The 14,652-nt window shown below is 37.7% G+C and overlaps 1 long non-coding RNA gene across 1 annotated transcript in view; it reads left to right on the plus strand.

Moving 5' to 3' along the window:
• Positions 1–8,505: 8,505 nt before the first annotated feature.
• Positions 8,506–14,652, plus strand: part of LOC118247982 (uncharacterized) — a 44,379-nt gene continuing 38,232 nt past the window's right edge. Inside the window, exon 1 of the long non-coding RNA XR_004778639.2 lies at positions 8,506–9,208. This is a non-coding gene — a long non-coding RNA (uncharacterized LOC118247982). The remainder of the gene's footprint in view (positions 9,209–14,652) is intronic.

A 14,652-nucleotide genomic window follows, 5' to 3' on the forward strand; every position in this document is an offset into this window, starting at 1 on the left:
TCTCCACTACAAACTCTAAACAAATGATTTAGAGGATGTTTTATGCAATTTCTAATGATGGGAAACTTTATGGAATGAAATCAAAAAAGACTGTCAAGGGGAATCATCATAAATTTCAACAATGACAAACGAAATGACATTTTTAGATAAACAGTTTCAAAGAATTTTAGAAAACAGTATGTTGGGCAGACCACTGGGATTGGGAAGGCTGGAGAGAGTTTTGTTTTGTTTTGCCAGGGCTTGCCTTGCAAAAAAGCCGAAGGCAGTTTTGCTTTGCTTTGCCAGGGTTTGAGATTAAGCACCATGTATGGAAAATCACTTCCTTCATTATAAAAAAAAACAAAAGGTGAAGAAGAGGTTTCTTGTAACTGGGACTTGTTTGCATATGCAAGACAGGTGAAGCTGCAAGATCTACAGGGTGGCTGGAGAGCAGAAAAGCGTTGAGAAGATAAGCCTTGAGAAAAACATAGCATGTAGCTTCTGCTGTTTTAATCCCCTCTTTGGGTTACCAGCTACAGACTTGCCAAAAAAGACATATTAGTAGGGCTACAAGTGTAGGCTTGCTATTGATTGTGCTGTGGATGACTCTGATTTCAAGAGCTTGTGATGTTACATCTTTTTTTTTTTTTTCTTTCTCATTTATTTTAAAGATGTCTGTTGCTATTCCACCAATGAGGGAATAGAAATACATTTTTAAAGTATATTTAATTTCTCCTGTGGCCTAGTAACAATAAGAACCAGGTCTTTTGTTACATACCTGTGAACCTGAAGGCATTATATATCCTGGGGATCCATTGTCAGACAGTGGTAGCACGGAAAAGGGAGGGAAAAAGTGTTATATCTTCTATTCCTTTCTCTCTCCAACCCACTCAATCAGTTTAGAAGTGAAAGAGTTTGTCTCAGCTTCAGTTCAACTTCCCAGTTTTCACCATAGGGTGAGAGACTATTATAAAAATTCTTTGCATTCTGTTTAAAGCATTACTCTTTCTGACATCAGCCCTGGCCTCTGAGTTGACAACTCCAGCATTGTACTGCAATGGAGGTGATTAAAATTTGGATGGGAGTTTTTGTTTGAAAATGTTTTGCAGGCTAAAAGAGCATTACTCTGATAGTTCTTGCTTTGTAATAAAACTGTCACATCTTCTCAGTGGTGCTGGTAAACTGGGAGAACAGATGTGAAAAATTGGATTATTGGATCTGAAAAATTTTCCCAGTTACATTTTTTATCATCTGTTAGACAAATCAGACTAAAACTAAAGTGGCAGCAAAGATTCAAGCTCTCATTAGATTCAATGAACTTTATCTGTTTGTTTTGGAGAAGACCACATGAGTTCTGTCTGCATATGTTCAACAACAAAACTTTTGCTAAATTGTATTTATTCCCCATAGAAACAAACCTAGAGCAATGGATCTACGACTGGGCAAAAAATTGCAGAGTAAAAACACAGTCCTTTCATTTACCAAGAAAGCAACAACTACTACAAAAAGGGTTGGTTTTTAGAAAATTTCAGGATGTCTCATATTAATGAAATAAAATTCATTTTTTTCATTTTGAAAATTCTCAGTAATAATAAGTTTAATACTGTGTGGTAGTAAAATCATTTCTCATTTTAAAGTGACTGCTCAGTCTAAAATGTTATGTGAATTTTCCTTTTAAAAAGGCAAAAATTGTATTATTCAGTTATTCTACAGAATATTTCAGAAATCAGTATAATATAACCAAAATAGAAACAAAACACATTTGGTATTTTGTTTAGAAAAGCAAACAAACACTATTCAGCTTTGGTTTAAAGAAAAATTATTTTTCCTGGTGTCAGGAGGCAAATGCATATGTAATGAGTACATTTTATTTCCTGATAGCAGGAAATAAAATAATATTTAAGAATAGAAAAATGTATCTAATTTCTCTCTTTATGTTTTAAATTTGTTGTTGTTGTTGTTGTTCTAACGTTCTATATTGAGAATATGTTTTATGATTCTGTTTGCTGCACTTATTTTTTAACATAGGAGCCATCATACTGAGACATACCTGGGAGCACAAAGTCTGACACTCTGTCTGCTTAGCACCAGAGGTTGCAGAAGTGCTTCCCAATTGTGTTTATAGATGGTCAATAAAATGCCAGTAGATGGCACTCAAGAATGCACAGCCTTGATCCTACCTAAGAACCAGCAATCTTGTCATGCTCTGCAAATGGCTTCCTCAGCCTTCTTTTCACAAGCGGTCTTAGCAGAATAGGCTTGAAAGAAAAATGAAAGAAACAAGGCACTTTGGATTTCGCTGTTTCACCTGGTTTTCTCCATGAAGCACACAGGTCTCATTTTGTATGCCTAATAACAATAATTAGATTTAGCTCCTGAATGCAATAAAAATAGATGAGAAGCCTGCAGGGAACATTTTTGGTTCCTTTTTATCTCAATATAATAGTGGACTTTATTTAGTTGGCTAATGCAAATTATTGCATTTTCTTCAAATATAATATATTATGATTTTTTTGATATTTTTACCAAGAGAGGATTCATTCTCTTAAAATAGGTCTTGTGACATTCTGTTTTAATCTGCTGCAAATGATTTGAGCAAACACAAGAAAAACTATCAGGTGAAGGGTGTTTCTTGCCCCAGTCACCATGTTAGAGCCTGGGAGGCTCAGGCCCCAGAGAAGACGGTGGGTTTGGAAATAACCACTCTGCCAAGTAGCCAATAGAAATGAAAGCAAAGCAGAAACTGTCCACAGACAGTGGTCTGTGACCTGAGTGACTTCCAGCTCTAGGCCTGCTGCTTGTAACCAAGATTAAAGATCTGTTGGATATGGGCAGTATTTGTAAAGACAGACAAGTGTTCAGACACTTTTACATATTCTGTTCTTCAGCTCTCAGGACAGCTACTGAGCAAACATTTTTATATGTTTTGTTTGTGGGCAGTTTGTGTAAAACTAATGACCAAATTTAACATAGACTCAGCTCAAAGCTGCATGACTTGAGCCAAAATAAGAGCTTGTCTGAAACATTCCTCCTATCCTTGTGTGAGGCTGGCTTTTTTAAGTTGTAGGTTGCCAGTTAAAAAATAATAATACAAATAAGAAAAGACAGTCAACAAATCTGGCTGTGTTAAAGCTATCAGAAGGAATAAAATACTGCTGTGAAAAGCAAGAGTAGTGTCATTTCTAAACTTGTCTTCGTGTAATCAGGATAAATCTCTCTTCAAGCATGAGGGGCATGGATTGCCCTGCTGTGGGAAGGGGAAGAAGAGCAGAGGAAGCATGAGGGGAGTTCCTGCAGGGAGATGGGAGAGTTCCATGAATGCTGGTGACCAGGGCACCACAAAAATACTGAGCAAAGCTTGTGTCATTCTAATGGACTTCAGCACTGACAAACAGCATCCCAAAAGAGTGTAACATGAGACATGTGAAAGAAAGAGACGTTGAAAACCAGTCTATTTAATGCTTTGTTCTGGCTGGAATATGTCTTCCCTGGCTTCCAATGTTCCTAATTCCTTGTCTTAACCATCACATGTGCTTAGTCCCTCCAGCTCCTGCAAGCTGAACAGGCTTCAAGGCTCCTTTCAGTTCTTACAGTTGATGTTGCCTCCACCTTCAGCTCTTACTGTGTTGACAGGTTAGCGAGTTAGTTACCTTACTTGCTCATTCTTCTCAGCATCTTTCTCCCTGGCTGCTTCAATTTTCCTTTTCCTACCTCACGTTTTCCTCTCTAGCCAGCCTTTCCACATCCGCATCACTCCCTTAGACACTAAACTGACCCAAGCACCCTTCTATGTTGGCAAGCAACCACCTAATTATATGTTAGAGAATAAAAGAATACAGACAAGGAATTAGAGAAGGAAGAATATGAATGACTATTACCAAGCAGGCTTTAAGATGCTAACTGACCCTGATCAGTAGCACAGAATTTGAAAGCCTAAGGAATGGAGACCTTACAGATGGCCTTAGAGATGTTTCTAATTGACCTCAAAGCAGTAGCAGTTTTGGTTGACAGGGAACATGTATTGAGGGATGATTTGACATTTTTGATATCAATGGAAGAAGTATGAATGAAAATTAAGTATTAAAGGTTTATCACATCAAAGTTTTAGCAACAGATATACTGCTTTGTATCAAGAAACAGTGTGCCAAGAAACTTACTAGCACTAAACCAGAAACAGAATGTACTTATTCTATTTACAGAAGAAAAAATATATATCCAAGAACAGTTTTTGTTGAAAAGGACCTCTGGAGTTCATCTGCTCAGCCCTCAAAAACCACTATCACTGTTAAGATCTTTTTCTGTCTCTCTAGTCCAAGTTTTCCATGCTACAAATTGTTTCAGGAGCCTGTTTTATGTTTGTGCACAAATTTGAGAGAAATCTGGCTCTTCCTCTCTATTACCGCCTATTAGGTAGCTGAACGAAATTATTAAATCCCTCCTGATTTTCTTTCTTTCCTTCTTTCTTTCTTTCTTTCTTTCTTTCTTTCTTTCTTTCTTTCTTTCTTTCTTTCTTTTTCTTTCTTTTTCTTTCTTTTTCTTTCTTTTTTCCAGGAGAACAAACCCAGCTCTTTCAGTTTCTTCTCATATGTCATCATCTTCTGCAGGCTCCTAACCATCTCAGTGGTCTTCTGCTGGATTTACTCCAGCTTGACAATGTCTTTCCTTACTGTGTCAATATCTCTTTCTACGGGGGAGCTCTCAAGGTAATCTGATGGTATCACTGCATGTACAGTAAATTGCCATAACTGCTACTGATAAGGCATTGTTATGTTTCACTCTAGTGAAATGTTAGCTAATCCAGTGAGTTGCATTCTCAGTGAAGTGTGTTTCAAAGAAATGCTAATATGCATTTGTTCTTTCATGAGTTTGCCACTGTCCAGGACAGTAGATATATATCTATATCTATATATATCATATAGATATGATTGCTATTTTTATGTCCACTTCAGACTGGATAGAAGATTTTACCATCACAGAATTGTTGACCAACAAGTCAGAGTTAGACATCTTGCTATGGATAACACCCTTTCTGGTGGCCAAGAAAGAGATTAGTTTCTCTGAATTTGCACAACTCTGACCCTGAGAAACTACAATCTTCCACTCTCAAAAAATCATATTTCTGGCAAGGTGATATTGAGAAGATTCTCTACGGTAAAGTATGTAAAAACTAAACAGATTATCAATAAAGGTCTTCAGTTTAGCACTTTCCCCTATCTTCTCCCTGGCATGATCATTTCAACTTAACACCATTTTGGTTTGGAAACATCCATAGCAGCAAATAACAGCACAGGTGGATAAGGGTTCTGAGGTGCTCTCATGTCTCCTCTGAAAGTAGTAATGTTCTGGATCCACTGTATTTAAACTGAGCTAAACTGAGTGTCTTTCCACTCTTATTTTCTGGACATTTTTCAGCATTGGCAAGTGTAATGTCCTGGATTTTTTTCCTATCCCTACTTTCTACTGACTACCAAAATTCTCAGGTTTTTTTCTGTGGGCTGTGGTCTGTTTGTGGCAAGAACATTTTTTTTCCTGCAAAAGACTGGTTAGCGTATTGAAGTATACAACTTTCTTGTGTAGTATTTCTTTCCAGATGTAACCTAAAAGAAAGGAAAAAGCAAGTCTCTTTCTGGCAAAACTGGTAGCAGCTCTTGGAGAACAGTTCTGCACTTCAGTTTCTTCCCAGAAATCCTTTCTTCCCAGAAATCCTAGCACTTAGATAAAAGCAGTCCAGTGTGCTCATATAAACTGAAAGAAAGATGCAAGATCCCATTAGAGGTTTTTATAGAACAGAGAAAGTTCATGATGCCTTCTGTGCACCTTTGTGCCTTTTTATCTTTCTTGGGATGTGTTAAAAATACTGAATGAGGAAACTGTTTGCCATATTCATCTCATTTCCTTTTTTTTTTTTTTTTTTTAATAGCCCTTCCTGCCTTTGGAAAATTCAAAGCAGAACATTACAGCACATGAGAAGCCTCCATACTGACAGGAGCTTACCAGCCTGGCCGGGCTTTGCTAGCTCCACACAAAGCTAAGCAGTCTGACATAAAACATGGGTGTTGAATCAAAACCTTATTCTTCTTGCCAACTGCACTCAGTTTTGGAAAGAGCACAGTCATTTGGAAGGTCAAATACTGTAACTCTAGCCATATCACGTACATTATTTTAATGAGAAAAAGGTGAGGACCTGAAAACAAAGCATTGCACCATAATATGAACCAGCATCAGAGGATTATTTAATGCCATAAAATAGCGGAAAGTGTCAAAACATAAACTTAACTTCCTGTGGAAGAAAACTATGAAAAAAACACTTTTTTTTTTTTTTTTGGTAGTACTTAAACAGGTCTAAAAACCTTGCATATAACAGCCCAATTTTGTTACTACAATGACACATAATTTTTACAGATGCTTGCTCTCATGTGATTTATTTTATTTGTTAGAGAAAAGGGTTTTTATTTTACTACTGATTACTAGTTCAGTGATAAACAAAGTAAAACACACATGGGCTAACATTAATAGCACGCTGTTATTTAAATACATAGTGACTCTGAATAAATGCAACTGGTGTGAAAACCGGTAGGAAATTTGATAGAATGAGTGCACACAAAAGGAATGAAAGACACCATGAAGATTCTTCTTATACCTATGAAATTTTTAAAAAGTTTTCTTACTCATAAAGAAGATGTAATGACAGCAAAGTGTCTATAATGTCTTAATGCATTCAACTTACATAATGTGTAACACTCAGCACCCTATTCCTAATAGAACAAACACTATAAGTAAAATTTACAAAAGTGTCAAATCACTGAGAAAGATACATTTTATTAGAAATCAAATATTTTTTCTCTAAATTTATGGCTATCTTAGCCTGAAGATGAATTATGTTGTAGGGAAAGGAGTTTTCCCAAAGGAGAAAAAGTAAAATTAATGAAATTTAGTCCAGTTTAGAGTTAAATCTAGAAAAAGTAAGGGCAGAGAAAGATGCATATTTATGAAATTTCACAGGTTCCATCACCTACTAGCTCCTGATATTTGAAAACCCATACCCATACAGTTTTGCTGTGACATGTACCTGCTCTTACCCTGTAAACTGGCAGGTCCATAGCACGAACTTTTCTCCTCAGCTGGGAGAGGCATTGATTCCAGCTGTCGGCCACAGTTTTCTGTTGTGGTGGTTTCGCACTGGTAGGTAGCTAAACACCACCTTGCCGCTCTCTTACTCCCCACCCTTGGAAGAACATGGGGACAAAATGCAATGGAAAACCTTATGGGTTGAGATAAGGACAGGGAGATAACTCACCAATTGCCATCACAGGCAAAACAGACTCAGCATAAGGGAGAATCATGTAATTTATTACTTATTAGTAACAGAGTAGAGAAGCGAGAACTAAAAGCAAACTACAAACACGTTCCCCCCATCCACCCTCTTCTACCTCCTTCCCAAAAGCATTGCAGGAGAACGAGGAATGGGGGCTGTGGTCAGTCCCTGACGCTTCGTCTCCGCCACTGCTTCACGGTCACTCTCTGCCCCTGCTCCACGTGGGGTCCCTCCCACGGGATGCCATCCTTCCCAAACTGAGCCTGTGGGGGCTGCCCACAGGCAGCAGCTCTTCAAGAACTGCTCCAACACAGGTCCCGCATGGGCAGCAGCTCCCCCTCAGATCATCTGCTCTTGCGTGGGCTTATCTTCATGAGCTACAGGTCCAGCCTACAGTCTGCTCTGCTGTGGGACCCATGGGCTGCAGGGGGACAGCCTGCTCCACCAGGGGCCTCTCCACAGGCCACAGGGGAAGTGCTGCTGTGTGCCTGGAGCACCTCCTGCCCTCCTTCTGCACTCACCTTGGTGTCTGCAGGGCTGTTTCTCTCTACATTTTCTCAATCCTCTCTCCCAGCTGCATTTCTTTCCTTTCTTCAATCTGCTCTCCCAGAGGTCCAACCAGCATCACTCACTGGCTTGGCTCTGGCCAACAGCGCGTTCCTTTTGGAGCCGTCTGGAGCTGGCTCTTGTCTGACATGGGGCAGCTGCTGGGCTCTGGTCACAGAGGAAACTCCTGCAGTCCCCACCACTATCAAAACCTTGCTGTGTAAGCCTAATGCATCTGTATAGTACAATCCTTTCATAACAAAAGAAAACCAAAATTGGATAGAATAAAAAGAACAAATAATTTAAACTGCTTGATATTGAGGTCAGATACAGTTCCATCGCAAGACTCACCAGGGAGCAGAAGACAAAGCTGCTGTACATAAACCTCCCCAAAGAGCAAGAACTACATATTAAAGATTTTTATTAGATGATGTTTTAAAGTATCCCAAGGGATAGTACAAGTTTGTGGTTTTTTATGTGTTTAAACAGCACAGTTGCAAGAGAATGTAGCCATAATATTCCATGTGTCAGTAAGTCAAAAAAAAAGAAATCCCATAAAAATTAACCATCAGAAAATAACAAGTAGCTATATATCAAGAGCTGCATTATTAAAACAAGAAGGGACTCTGTTGCCTGCATATGGTGAATATTACAAAATAACAGGTCAAGAGTCATTATGCCATTTGGGCAGCTCAAACTTTTATGAGCCCCTTAGCTTCAAAGGATCAGTGGAGGTATTGATTAGCCTCTGCGCATCGATGGAGGTAATGATGTTACCGCCAGAAGGTCTTGTTCCTTATTGCTTGTTTTTACCATATTTTACCATGTATTCTTAACTATTGCAAGATAGGAATAAAATAATTGGCATCAGCTCTGCTTCTTGTTGACATATAAGATCATATAACCCAAGAGTAGCCATGAGCAATATTCATTGTGGTTGCTAATCCTTCCTACAAAAGTCATGATTGAAGATATTACAATAAGCACAGTAGAATCCCAAAGAAACAGAAAGACAATGTCTTCTATGTTTGTTCTGTTGTTGTTTTTTGTTTCCTGCAACTCATTCTATACAGGTTGAATCTGATTCCAAAGTACATCAAATTCCGATTTGCCTCCATACTTATGACCTCAAAGAAATATTCCAAATACAGAGCTATGTTATGGAGATACAAGTTAATGCATTGTATTTTCTTGCAATTCACTGCAGATACTTCCAAGCTGCTTAGGACTCTGTGACTAAAGCCACCTCTGCCCATGGTTTCAATCAGAGCTGTGAAGGTTCATGCAGAAAACACGCCTGTTTGTCTCTTTCTTAGGAGAAGGATTCCACAGCTGCAAGGTCAAATGTGATCACTGAAGGTTGCCATGGTAACTATATATTGATTCATTAAATATCAGAGCTTGTTCTGAAGCTTGTCCAAAGCGGGATATTATCCTACCATTATCATGTTTCTCAGCTCTTTGTTTTAATGTTTTGTGCTGTGGGTAGCCTATTCTGAATGTGAGAGAACTAAAACACAGTGATGTCTTAGTTATGCAAGAAAAAAAAAAAAAAGGAAAAAGGGAGGGGAAGAGGAGAGAAAGTGAGAAAGAACAAAACTAGCTAAATAAGGATAAGTGTTGCAAAATGCACACATCACAGAGGGGGAAAAAAAGGAAGCAAAGAGAGCTGTTCTAATGCTGACTATAGAGCACTGAGTCAATAACTTCTCTTTAGAATCACTTGAGCATAAATGTGTTCTTTCTTGATCCAAGCTGAAACCAATGTAGTTATGACATGGTGAGACCATAATCCCAATACTTGTCTGTGGAAAACACAAGACAAATACATATCCTTTCAAGTTGCTGGCAGTTTTTCTGTAGAAAAGCTACAGCCTAGAGGGATAAAAGTGTAGAGTCCATCAACAAAACAGTAGTGTCGTTCTGACCTCTTTGTTTATGTGGTATTTGAAGAACTGTGGAGCTTCAGTAAGCTTCGGTTATAGTTGTATTAACAGCCTTTTGGTATGCATACATCCACAGACAGACATTTCCAAATTTCAAATTTCTTTTTAGCTTCTCAGATAAGTAGGGAAAAAATCAGAGTAATACTAATCTAATAATAGCAATCTAATAATATCTAGTAATACAGTAATCTATCTAGTGATATAAAAGCAGGTTTTGTTTTCTGATTGGGATAAAGTACATAGGCTTCAACATAAAATATTTTAATTTACTTTATATTTGGTATTTACATGACCTTTGGTATTTGCACCTTTGATGGGAAGCAAATCTACATGTTATAACATGAAATGTAGTCATCACAATCATTTAGCTGTGCCAGTTTTCTTCAACTATAAGTCAGACTATTTCACTGGTTTTTGGTAACAATGAATTGAAACACAGAAATAATATAAAATAAGTATAGCACCCAGACTGTGGCATCTTTGCAATCTTTTTCCACTGCTTTACTAGAGGGAGTTCCTCCTTCTCCTTTCTCCTAAGCACCAATCATATTTCCATTTCAAATTTACATTTAGCTTGATAGGGAAAAGGTCTCCGTTCATGAGGTCTTGCATTATTCATTTAATATAAAATAGTATAGGTACCTTGGTATACATGTGGTACAGAAATGGATGATCATTATAGTTTGTGTTTTTTTTTTTTTTTTTGTTCGATCGCTTTTCTGAGTAGTTCTCACTTAATTTTGCCTTTCATTCTGGAAGTTACCACACATCCATCACAGACCATATAACCAAGCAATGCTTGCCAGACCGTCCAAACTTTGCTGAACTGCAAAATCTCAATTTGCATGGAATAAGCAAATGACCTTCAGAAAGTTTGCACCCAAACCAGGCTTCACCCGTCCAAGACTGATCCTCCAATCAGTCAGGAAAGTCAGTCCAGCTATTTGGCTGTCAGCAGGGCAGAATTCAGTCTTAACAAATATTATGACATTTACCAATGCATTGACAGAAGCAGATATATCCCTATTCTTACTTCAGTGCATAGATTATAAAACTGACTTAAAAACTGAGCATTGCAAATTGTTGGCAAACACTGACCACTATAATCTTCTGAACCTTATTTAAAAATCAATAGATTTCAAAAACTTTAGTTTAAATGTTAAACATTAATATTGTCTGATTTAATCATAGTTACTTCAAAGATAATCCTGGTTTTCTGCTAGGGATAGTGAACAATTTAATCATCTATTTAATCTTCATATGTATACGTAGTAGATCTAAGCAAATTTTTAATTTTTGCTTTAACCTCAAAACATTGTGTTGACTTCTATGTGATCAGTGAAGCATAGTATCACACCACAGAAAAGTAAGTTATGACCAACTGGTACAGCTGATTTAATGTTAACCGCTTCCTCATAACCCTTGCAATTAAATTTATGTTTTTGTTTTTGTTTTTGTTTGCTTGTTTTTGTTTGCTTGTTTTTCCCATCTTTATTGCTGTCTTGTATTTTGCTGGGTCACCTTTTTTCTTCCTAAGACTATTGTCTGTTCCATTTTTTCCCATTACTAAAAGGTAATCCAATCATCAGCATCTCCATATCAAATTTCCTTGTGAAATATCTATTCTTATCTGTGGTATTATATGTATATAGAATGAAAACATACTTGTGTGATAGCAAAAAACCACTTTTTTGAGTATGTTGGCAGAGTCACGTGGGTCCTCTGGGAAAGCCAGGTAACAGATTTCATGCTTGTATGGGTGCAGAATATTAGGATTATTATGAAAACAGTTCTACTGGAAATGGGATTCCCCAGCAAACACAAGACAATCTACTCACTTTTAACTGACTTTATATAGAATCATAGAATAGTTTGGGTTGGAAGCGACCTTGAAGGTTATCTAATTCCAACTCCCCTGCCATGGGCATGTACACCTCCTGCTAGATCAGGTTGATCAGGTATGTGCTTGTGATATTTAGCAATCCAACACTGCTAGGCTTAAGCCTCTATTTCATGACTATGTTTAAGTACAGGCAACTGTACATTTGCCCAGTATGTTCTGCCCTATAGGATAATACAAGAATAAGTCCTTCAGGAGGTGAGGTGGAGTGCCCTGCCTCTCCATGGCAGAGAAGGAGCTCCTGGTCTGTGCTGGGCCTGCGGAGGGAGGTCTGTGACGTGCAAGCAATGGGCTCTGAAGAGAGGAGGAGGAGGCAAGAGGAGATAGAGAAGTTGAGTATTTGTCAGCTTGAACATGTGAAGACGGTGAAGGTAATATCTCTTATGCTACTAGACGAGCAGGAACAGACTGCAGGAAGTCTGTTCTTCCCTGACAAGGGAACTTGTATTTGCTTTACTTGCCCTCTGTTCTCTTTGTGCCACAATGGCTTGACTTTTTCAACCACAAAAAGGAATGTAGAGCCAGAACTTCTCTGAATTATTGATGCTGCCACTCAGATACTGTCCCTCAGATTTCGTGTCAGACCAGGTCTTCACCTGAAAATCCCTCAGAGACTGGGCAGAGTAGCTGTGATGGTCCTCACACTAAAGTAGACTGCAGAGCTCCTCTGGTTTAGGTATATCAGGCTGAATTTCCAGGAGACACTGGATGGGATGATAGTTTGTGATCTGTATCCGAGTGGTAGACCTCAGATCAATTTTCCCACTTCCCTCCCAGCCACTGGAAAAAAATGGAACATGTTTTCCTATCCCAAAAGTGTCACCCCTAGTGGTGTTTTGTGCAGGCTGGGTGCTACAGGACTGTCTGTGGCACATGAATGATTTGACATATGAACATCAGTAATTCCATGTGGACAAGAGCATAAACACTTCTCCACAGCCCTAAGTGTGACAGGTCCTATGGGACTGCACAGCAACTGAGTGACTGATTTTAGGTTGCAGCCATACCTGAATGCCCTCTTGAGGCAGCTAATTGCCACAAATACATTACTTTGTAAATTAATCTCTTTGCCTTACTCGGGTAGCTTATCATTTTTGGTAAGTTTCCCTTACCATTCAAAAAAAAAAAAAAAAAAAAAGGACCTTTAGAATTCCCCATTGTTTCCTATAGCTAGTCTTATGAGAAATATCAAAGAACTGTAGAATAGATTTTACACTGTGATAAGTGAATACAAAATTTTCTGAGACAACCTGAATATAGACCCTTCCTAATACAGGAGAGAGAAGAGGAGAAAGACTGGTGATGCAGGTGTGAGTACCAGACCACTAATGTGCACTATCAGCTTGTAGTTATTTAAAAACTTGTGAGAAAAAGTTGAATAGGGGAAAAAAAAAAAAAAAAGCTTGCTCTTTTCTGTAATTGAAAGGATAGCTTGTATTCATTTTTTCATGTGTTTATAAACAGCTGGGCAATTTCTAGGCCTGATCCCGCTGTTCTCCTGCCAGCTACTTTTAATGTGTTCCCATTGGAATAAGTCTTTTTCAATAACATAGGGAAAAATACAATTTTGCATTCAAAAGTTAAGGAATCATCTTTGAGAATCTGATCTTTATGTTTCAGGATAAAGGGAACAGTGGTCAAGAGCTGAGGCTCACTGATAACTGAGGATTTGCATGGAATAGCAAGAAATAGAAGGTATCATTCTCTGTACTGAAAAGCCTGCTCTGAAACATCAGGGAAGAAACAGAACTGCAGTTAATTCTTTCTTAACAATGAGCTCTATTTCTTAAACATCTGTAGCTTTTTTTTTTTTTTTTTTTTTTTAAACCAACCCTGATTTGTAATATTGATCACAGAACTGAATTTAGGTCAGCTCTCCCCACAGTCATTCACCACTCTTGGCTTTTGTCTTAAACAAGCTGGTGTATGGAATAGCCTGTAATTTCATTACTACTCACAGCCACTGTCACAGAAAGGTTCGAAGAACATGTATATATGGGAGAGCGTGGAAATAAGATTTAGGTGTTCAGTCACTGATGTTATCGTGCCAACATTCAGGGTTATGAAAACCGTTTCAGCATCATTTTAAGGTGTGTTTTTTTTTTTTTCTTTCTGTTTGTTTGTTTGTTTTGTTTTGTTTTGTTTTGAATACTGACCCAGCAATTGGTACATATTCAGAAGGGGTCAAAGGACCTTTAAAATGACTGTTGTCTCGATAGCCCTAATTTCAGGATGCAATGTAAACAACCCATATTTCATCATGGTTGCTAAGACAGATAAATAACATTTAGAAATAATAGATAAAGAGTGATGAATGACAGCTGCAAATATCAAGAGGTCATTTTAATCTCTATATTTCTTGTTCTGTATTTATTTATTTATTTATGGATTTATCTTCAAACGATGAAAAAGAAGAGCAATTTTCAATGTAAACAAAAATGAAAATGCAAGACTTTCCCCATAATACTCAAAAATATACCATCCTGCTTTGGGGGCTAGACTGTGATTCTGTGCTTACTGGTCATTACCTCACAATGAATCTCCACTGGTCCATTCAAAACAGATGTCATAAAATGCTATATCTATACTTGCATGACATTCTCAGAAAAAAATATTTTCCACTGTGATCATTCAGATATGAGCAGGGTTAAACAATGAGACAGAATTAGTATCTGCTACTGACCATTTGAACAAAAGGAGGACCTATAAATTCATTCTTGCAGGTTCAAATAACTGAGCATATCTAAAATTTCCTCCATCACCACTAGTAATAGTAAGTGCTTTGGAAATAGTCTGTCAAATTGTGGCTGCTTTATAGGAATAAAATTTATTTATGAACTAAGTTATTTGTCAAATGTTATGAAACAACATCTTCTACTACAAGATGATAAATAATCCAAGCTTAAAAAACAATTTTCAAAATATCCTCTTCCACCACAATATTATGGACATTCACTAAATCACAA

Source organism: Cygnus atratus, chromosome 2 (assembly GCF_013377495.2).
Source record: "Cygnus atratus isolate AKBS03 ecotype Queensland, Australia chromosome 2, CAtr_DNAZoo_HiC_assembly, whole genome shotgun sequence".
NCBI lineage: Eukaryota > Metazoa > Chordata > Aves > Anseriformes > Anatidae > Cygnus > Cygnus atratus.